An 8482-nucleotide genomic window follows, 5' to 3' on the forward strand; every position below is an offset into this window, starting at 1 on the left:
AGCACTATCTCAAAAATATATAGATATCAAATTCACATAGAGATATGCATAAGCCTTCATTTAAGTGTATATGCACAATTAAGATATTAAACAATTAACCAAATAACCATTTAAGCATGTTTTCTAGCATTTTAGGGTATGTTCAAGTCAAGCATGCTCACACACATTTTAGTATACAATCATACACAATCATCAAAAACACAATGTTGACCTAGACAGTAAGTCTTGCTCCAACACTTCCTTCATATTCCATTTGTATAAATATTCAAAAGTAAGAATCAGTAGAAACCAATATCTTTCTCAAGAAATCTTCAAGGATGGATACTCCTAACTCTCCACCTGCAAAAAGGTCTAGAACTGATGAAGGTTCTACTTCTAAAGAAGATGAAGGTGGATATGATCCCAGATTCAACCTCTCCCCTATAAGGGAAGACGTATACGAGGACGATCCCCAGAAAACCATCGAATCTCTACAAGAAGCTTTGAGGGAAACCAAAAGGAGACTTAAAGAAGCAACCGACAAAGTTCAAGACTACAAAAGGCAACTTATGGTTTCAAAGTATGCCATACAAGGTGTTCGATATATGTCATGGGGCAGACAAGCAAGTACTCATGACCCAGATAAATTGCACGAAGCAATCACTGAGATCACAGTACAACTTGGATCTGTTGTAAATGGAATAGATAGTGTTCTTTATACCCTAGAATAAAATTCCTGTCCAACACTTAGAAGTCTAAGAATTTAGTGTAGCTTTCGTACAACGTTTTGTAACCAAAAGATACCAATAGACCAAGTTATGTTCTCGAAAGCACAAAAACGTTAAAAGCTCCTCTATGGAGAGAGTAGAGGAAATCCAAGGCATCAAAGTGGACCGTTGTACTCTATTTAGTGTTCTTAAAAGTCTAAGTTATTAGTGCAGCTTTCGTACAACGTTTCCTATCCAAAAGATACCAATAGACCAAGTTATGTTCTTTAATTAACCAAAACGTTAAAAGCTAAATGTATGGAGAGAGTTGAGCAATTCCAAGGCATCAAAGTGGACCGTAGTACTCTATTTCATGTTCTTAGCAGTCTAAAAAGTTGGTGTATCTTTCGTACAACTTTTCGTAACCAAAAGATCCCAATAGACCACGTTAAGTTCTCAAAAGCGCAAAAACATGAAAAGCTCGTCTATAGAGAGAGTAAAGCAACTCCAATGCATCAAAGTGGACCGTTATACTCTATTTCGTGTTCTTAGAAGTCTAAGAAGGTAGTGTAGCTTTTGTACAACGTTTTGTAACCAAAAGATACCAATAGACCAAGTTATGTTCTCGAAAGCACAAAAACGTTAAAAGCTCCTCTATGGAGAGAGTAGAGCAAATCCAAGGCATCAAAGTGGACCATTGTACTCTATTTAGTGTTCTTAAAAGTCTAAGCTATTAGTGTAGCTTTTGTACAATGTTTCATACCGAAAAGATGCCAATAGACCAAGTTATTCTCTCAATTGCACAGAAACGTTCAAAGCTCGTCTATGGAGAGAGTAGAGCAACTTCAAGGTATCAAAGTGGACCGTAGTGCTCTATTTCATGTTCTCAAAAGTCTAAAAAGTTAGTGTAGCTTTCATACAACGTTTCGTAACCAAAAGATACCAATAGACCAAGTTATGTTCTCAAAAGCACAAAACGTGAAAAGCTCATCTATGGAGGGAGTTGCCTCAAAGTGGATTGTTGTAGTCTATTTTGCTTTCTTAGAAGTCTAAGTTGTTAGTGTATCTTTCGTGCAACGTTTCGTAACCTAAAGATGCCAATAGACCAAGTTTTATTCTCAAAAGCACAAAAACGTGAAAAGCTCGTCTATGGAGAGAGTAGAGTAACTCCAATGCATCAAAGTGGATCGTTATACTCTATCTAGTGTTCTTAGAAGTCTAAGAAGTTAGTGTAGCTTTCGTACAACGTTTCGTAACCAAAAGATACCAATAGACCAAGTTATGTTCTCAAAAGCATAAAAACGTTAGAAGCTCCTCCACGGAGAGAGTGGAGCAAATCCAAGGCATCAAAGTGGACCGTTATACTCTATCTAGTGTTCTTAAAAGTCTAAGAAATGCTGCTTTCGTACAACGTTTCGTAACCAAAAGATGCTAAAAGACCAAGTTATGCTCTTTAATGAACAAAAACGTTAAAAGCTCATGTATGGAGAGAGTTCAGTAATTCTGAGGCATCAAAGTGGACCGTGGTACTGTATTTAGTGTTCTTAGCAGTCTAAGTTGTTAGTGTAGCCTTTGTACAACGTTTCGTAGCCAAAACGTACCAATAGACCAAGTTATGTTCTCAAAAGCACAAAAACATGAAAAGCTCGTCTATGGAGAGAGTAGAGGAAATCCAAGGCATCAAAGTGGACCGTTACACTCTATTTCGTGTTCTTAGAAGTCCAAGAAGTTAGCGTAGCTCTCGTACAAATTTTCGTAACCAAAGATACCAATAGACCAAGTTACGTTTTCAAAAGCATAAAAACATTAAAAGCTCTTCCATGGATAGAGGAGAGCAAATCCAAGGCATCAAAGTGGTCCGTTATACTCTATCTAGTGTTCTTAGAAGTCTAAGAAGTTGGTGCAGCTTCCGTACAACGTTTCGTAACCAAAAGATACCAATAGACCAAGTTATATTCTTGAATGCATGAAAACGTTAAAAGCTCATCTATGGAGAGAGTTGAGTAATTCCAAGGCATCAAAGTGGACCGTTGTACCCTATTTAGTGTTCTTAGAAGTCTAAGTTGTTAGTGTATCTTTCGTACAACGTTTCGTAACCAAAAGATGCCAATAGACCAAGTTATGTTATCAAATGCACAAAAACGTGAAAAGCTCTTCTATGGAGAGAGTAGAGTGACTCCAATGCATCAAAGTGGACCGTTATACTCTATCTAGTGTTCTTAGAAGTCTAAGAAGTTAGTGTAGCCTTCGTACAACTTTTCGTAACCAAATGATCCCAATAGACCACGTGAAGTTCTCAAAAGCACCAAAACATGAAAAGCTCGTCTATAGAGAGAGTAGAGCAACTCCAATGCATCAAAGTGGACCATTATACTCTATTTAGTGTTCTCAGAAGTCTAAGAAGTTAGTGTAGCTTTTGTACAACATTTTGTAACCAAAATATACCAATAGACCAAGTTATGTTCTCAAAAGCACAAAAACGTTAAAAGCTCCTCTATGGAGAGAGTTGAGTAATTCCAAGGAATCAGAGTGGACCGTTGTACTGTATTTAGTGTTCTTAGCAGTCTAAGTTGTTAGTGTAGCCTTTGTACATCGTTTCGTAGCCAAAAGGTACCAATAGACCAAGTTATGTTCTCAAAAGCACAAAAACGTGAAAAGCTTGTCTATGGAGAGAGTAGAAGAAATCCAAGGCATCAAAGTGGACCGTTACACTCTATTTCGTGTTCTTAGAAGTCTAAGAAGTTAGTGTAGCTCTCGTACAAAGTTTCGTAACCAAAGATACCAATAGACCAAGTTACGTTCTCAAAAGCATAAAAAAGTTAAAAGCTCTTCTATGGAGAGAGGAGAGCAAATCCAAGGCATCAAAGTGGTCCGTTATACTCTATCTAGTGTTCTTAGAAGTCTAAGAAGTTGGTGCAGCTTTCGTACAACGTTTCGTAACCAAAAGATACCAATAGACCAAGTTATGTTCTTGAATGCATGAAAACGTTAAAAGCTCATCTATGGAGAGAGTTGAGTAATTCCAAGGCATCAAAGTGGACCGTTGTACCCTATTTAGTGTTCTTAGAAGTCTAAGTTGTTAGTGTATCTTTCGTACAACGTTTCGTAACCAAAAGATGCCAATAGACCAAGTTATGTTCTCAAATGCACAAAAACGTGAAAAGCTCTTCTATGGAGAGAGTAGAGTAACTCCAATGCATCAAAGTGGACCGTTATACTCTATCTAGTGTTCTTAGAAGTCTAAGAAGTTAGTGTAGCCTTCGTACAACGTTTCGTAACCAAAAGATACCAATAGACCAAGTTATGTTCTCAAAAGCATAAAAACGTTAGAAGCTCCTCCATAGAGAGAGTAGAGCTAATCCAAGGCATCTAAGTGGACCGTTATACTCTATCTAGTGTTCTTAAAAGTCTAAGAAGTTAGTGCAGCTTTCGTACAACGTTTCGTAACCAAAAGATACCAATAGACCAAGTTATGTTCTTTAATGCACAAAAACGTTAAAGCTCATCTATGGAGAGAGTTGAGTAATTCCAAGGCATCAAAGTGGACCGTTGTACTGTATTTAGAGTTCTTAGCAGTCTAAGTTGTTAGTGTATCTTTCGTACAACGTTTCGTAACCAAAAGATGCCAATAGACCAAGTTATGTTCTCAAATGCACAAAAACGTGAAAAGCTCTTCTATGGAGAGTGTAGAGCAACTCCAAGGCATCAAAGTGGACCTAGTACTCTATTTCATGTTCTTAGTAGTCTAAAAAGTTGGTATAGCTTTCGTACAACTTTTCGCAACCAAAAGATCCCAAAAGACCACGTTAAGTTCTCAAAAGCGCAAAAACATGAAAAGCTCGTCTATAGAGAGAGTAGAGCAACTCCAATGCATCAAAGTGGACCGTTATACTCTATTTCGTGTTCTCAGAAGTCTAAGAAGTTAGTGTAGCTTTTGTACAACGTTTTGTAACCAAAATATACCAATAGACCAAGTTATGTTCTCAAAAGCACAAAAACGTTAAAAGCTCCTCTATGGAGAGAGTAGAGGAAATCCAAGGCATCAAAGTGGACCGTTGTACTCTATTTAGTGTTCTTAACAGTCTAAGTTATTAGTGTAGCTTTCGTACAATGTTTCATACCCAAAAGATGCCAATAGACCAAGTTATGTTCTCAAAAGCACAAAAACGTGAAAAGCTCGTCTATGGAGAGAGTAGAGGAAATCCAAGGCATCGAAGTGGACCATTACACTCTATTTCATGTTCTCGGAAGTCTAAGAAGTTAGTGTAGCTCTCGTACAATGTTTCGTAACCAAAAGATACCAATAGAACAAGTTATGTTCTTGAATGCACGAAAACATTAAAAGCTCATCTATGGAGAGAGTTGAGTAATTCCAAGGCATCAAAGTGGACTGTCGTACCCTATTTAGTGTTCTTAGAAGTCTAAGTTGTTAGTGTATCTTTCGTACAACGTTTCGTAACCAAAAGATGCCAATAGACCAAGTTATGTTCTCAAATGCACAAAAACGTGAAAAGCTCCTCTATGGAGAGAGTGAAGCAACTCCAAGGCATCAAAGTGGACCGTACTACTCTATTTCATGTTCTTAGAAGTCCAAAAAGTTGGTGTAGATTCCGTACAACTTTTCTTACCAAAAGATCCCAATAGACCACGTTAAGTTCTCAGAACCACAAAAACATGAAAAGCTCATCTATAGAGAGGGTAGAGTAACTCCAATGCATCAAAGTGGACCGTTATACTCTATCTAGTGTTCTTAGAAGTCTAAGAAGTTAGTGCGGCTTTCGTACAACGTTTCGTAACCAAAAGATACCAATAGACCAAGTTATGTTCTTTAATGCACAAAAACGTTAAAAGCTCATCTATGGAGATAGTTGAGTAATTTCAAGGCATCAAAATGGACCGTTGTACTCTTTTTGGTGTTCTTAGCAGTCTAAGTTGTGAGTGTAGCCTTTGTACAATGTTTCGTAGCCGAAAGGTACCAATAGACCAAGTTATGTTCTCAAAAGCACAAAAAGGTTAAAAGCTCCTCTATGGAGAGAGTAGAGGAAATCCAAGGCATCAAAGTGGACCATTGTACTCTATTTAGTGTTCTTAACAGTCTAAGTTATTATTGTGGCTTTCGTACAATGTTTCGTAACCAAAAGCTGCCAATAGACCAAGTTATTCTCTCAATTGCACAAAAACGTGAAAAGCTACTCTATGGAGAGAATAGAGCAAATCCAAGGCATCAAAGTGGACCATTATACTCTATCTAGTGTTCTTAAAAGTCTAAGAAGTTAGTGCTGCTTTCGTACAACGTTTCGTAACCAAAAGATACCAATAGACCAAGTTATGTTCTCAAAATCATAAAAACGTTAGAAGCTCCTCCATGGAGAGAGTAGAGCAAATCCAAGGCATCAAAGTGGACCACTATACTCTATGTAGTGTTCTTAAAAGCCTAAGATGTTAGTGCAGCTTTCGTACAACGTTTCGTAACCAAAAGATACCAATAGACCAAGTTATGTACTTCAATGCACAAAAACGTTAAAAGCTCATCTATGGAGAGAGTTGAGTAATTCCAAGGCGTCAAAGTGGACCGTTGGACTCTTTTTTGTGTTCTTAGAAGTCTAAGTTGTTAGTGTATCTTTCGTACAATGTTTCGTAACCAAAAGATGCCAATAGACCAAGTTATGTTCTCAAATGCACAAAAACGTGAGAAGCTCTTCTATGGCGAGAGTAGAGCAACTCCAAGGCATCAAAGTGGACCATAGTACTCTATGTCTAAAAAGTTGTTGTAGCTTTCGTAGAAGTTTTCTTAACCAAAAGATCCCAATAGACCACGTTAAGTTGTCAAAAGCACAAAAACATGAAAAGCTCATCTATAGAGAGAGTAGAGCAACTCCAATGCATCAAAGTGGACCGTTATACTCAATTAAGTGTTCTTAGAAGTCTAAGAAGTTAGTGTAGCTTTTGTACAACATTTTGTAGCCAAAATATACCAATAGACCAAGTTATGTTCTCGAAAGCACAAAAACGTTAAAAGCTCCTCTCTGGAGAGAGTAGAGGAAATCCAAGGCATCAAAGTGGACCGTTGTACTCTATGTAGTGTTCTTAACAGTCTAAGTTATTAGCGTAGCTTTCGTACAATGTTTCGTAACCAAAAGATGCCAATAGACCAAGTTATTCTCTCAATTGCACAACAACGTGAAAAGCTCATCTATGGAGAGAGTAAAGCAACTTCAAGGTATCAAAGTGGACCGTGGTACTCTATTTCATGTTCTTAGAAGTCTAAAAATTAGTGTAGCTTTCGTACAACGTTTTGTAACCAAAAGATACCGATAGACCAAGTTATGTTCTCAAAAGCGCAAAACGTGAAAAGCTCGTCTATGGACGGAGTTGAGTAATTTCAAGGCCTCAAAGTGGATTGTTGTACTCTATTTAGCGTTCTTAGAAGTCTAAGTTGTTAGTCTATCTTTCGTGCAACGTTTCGTAACCGAAAGATGCCAATAGACCAAGTTATGTTCTCAAAAGCGTAAAACGTGAAAAGCTCGTCTATGGAGGGAGTTGAGTAATTTCAAGGCCTCAAAGTGGATTGTTGTACTCTATTTAGCGTTCTTAGAAGTCTAAGTTGTTAGTGTATCTTTCGTGCAACGTTTCGTAACCGAAAGATGCCAATAGACCAAGTTATGTTCTCAAAAGCACAAAAACGTGAAAAGCTCGTCTATGGAGATAGTAGAGGAAGATGCCAATAGTAACTCCAATGCATCAAGGTAGACCGTTAGAATCTATCTAGTCTTCTTAGAAGTCTAAGAAGTTAGTGTAGCTTCCGTACAACGTTTCGTAACCAAAAGATACCAATAGGCCAAGTTATGTTCTCAAAAGCATAAAAAGTTAGAAGCTCCTCCAAGGAGAGAGTAGAGCAAATCCAAGGCATCCAAGTGGACCGTTATACTCTATCTAGTGTTCTTAGAAGTTTAGGAAGTTAGTGCAGCTTTCGTACAACGTTTCGTAACCCAAAGATACCAATAGACAAAGTTATGTTCTTTAATGAACCAAAACGTTAAAAGCTCATCTATGGAGAGAGTTGAGTAATTCCAGGGCATCGAACTGAACTGTTGTACTCTATTTAGTGTTCTTAGTAGTCTAAGTTGTTATTGTAGCCTTCGTACACCGTTTCGTAGCTGAAAGGTACCAATAGACCAAGTTATGTTCTCGAAAGCACAAAAACGTGAAAAGCTCGTCCGTGGAGAGTGTAGAGTAACTCCAATGCATCAAACTGGACCGTTATACTCTATCTAGTGTTCTTAGAAGTCTAGGAAGTTAGTGTAGCTTTCGTACAATGTTTCGTAACCAAAAGATGCCAATAGACCAATTTATGTTCTCAAATCCATAAAAACGTGAAAAGGTCTTCTATGGAGAGAGTTGAGCAACTCCAAGGCATCAAAGCGGATCGTTAAGCTCTATTTCGTGTTCTTAGAAGTCTAAGAAGTTAGTGTAGCTCTCGTAAAACGTTTCGTAACCAAAAGATCCTAACAGACCACGTTAAGTTCTCAAAAGCACAAAAACATGAAAAGCTCGTCTATAGAGAGAGTAGAGGAACTCCAATGCATGAAAGTGGACCGTTATGCTCTATTTAGTGTTCTTAGAAGTCTAAGAAGTTAGTGCAGCTTTTGTACAACGTTTTGTAGCCAAAATAAACCAATAGACCAAGTTATGTTCTCAAAAGCATAAAAACGTTAAAAGCTCCTCTCTGGAGAGAGTAGAGGAAATCCAAGGCATCAAAGTGGACGGTTGTACTCTATTTAGTGTTCTTAACAGTC

The sequence above is a fragment of the Tripterygium wilfordii genome, chromosome 14, assembly GCF_013401445.1.
Source record: "Tripterygium wilfordii isolate XIE 37 chromosome 14, ASM1340144v1, whole genome shotgun sequence".
Classification (NCBI taxonomy): Eukaryota; Viridiplantae; Streptophyta; class Magnoliopsida; order Celastrales; family Celastraceae; genus Tripterygium; species Tripterygium wilfordii.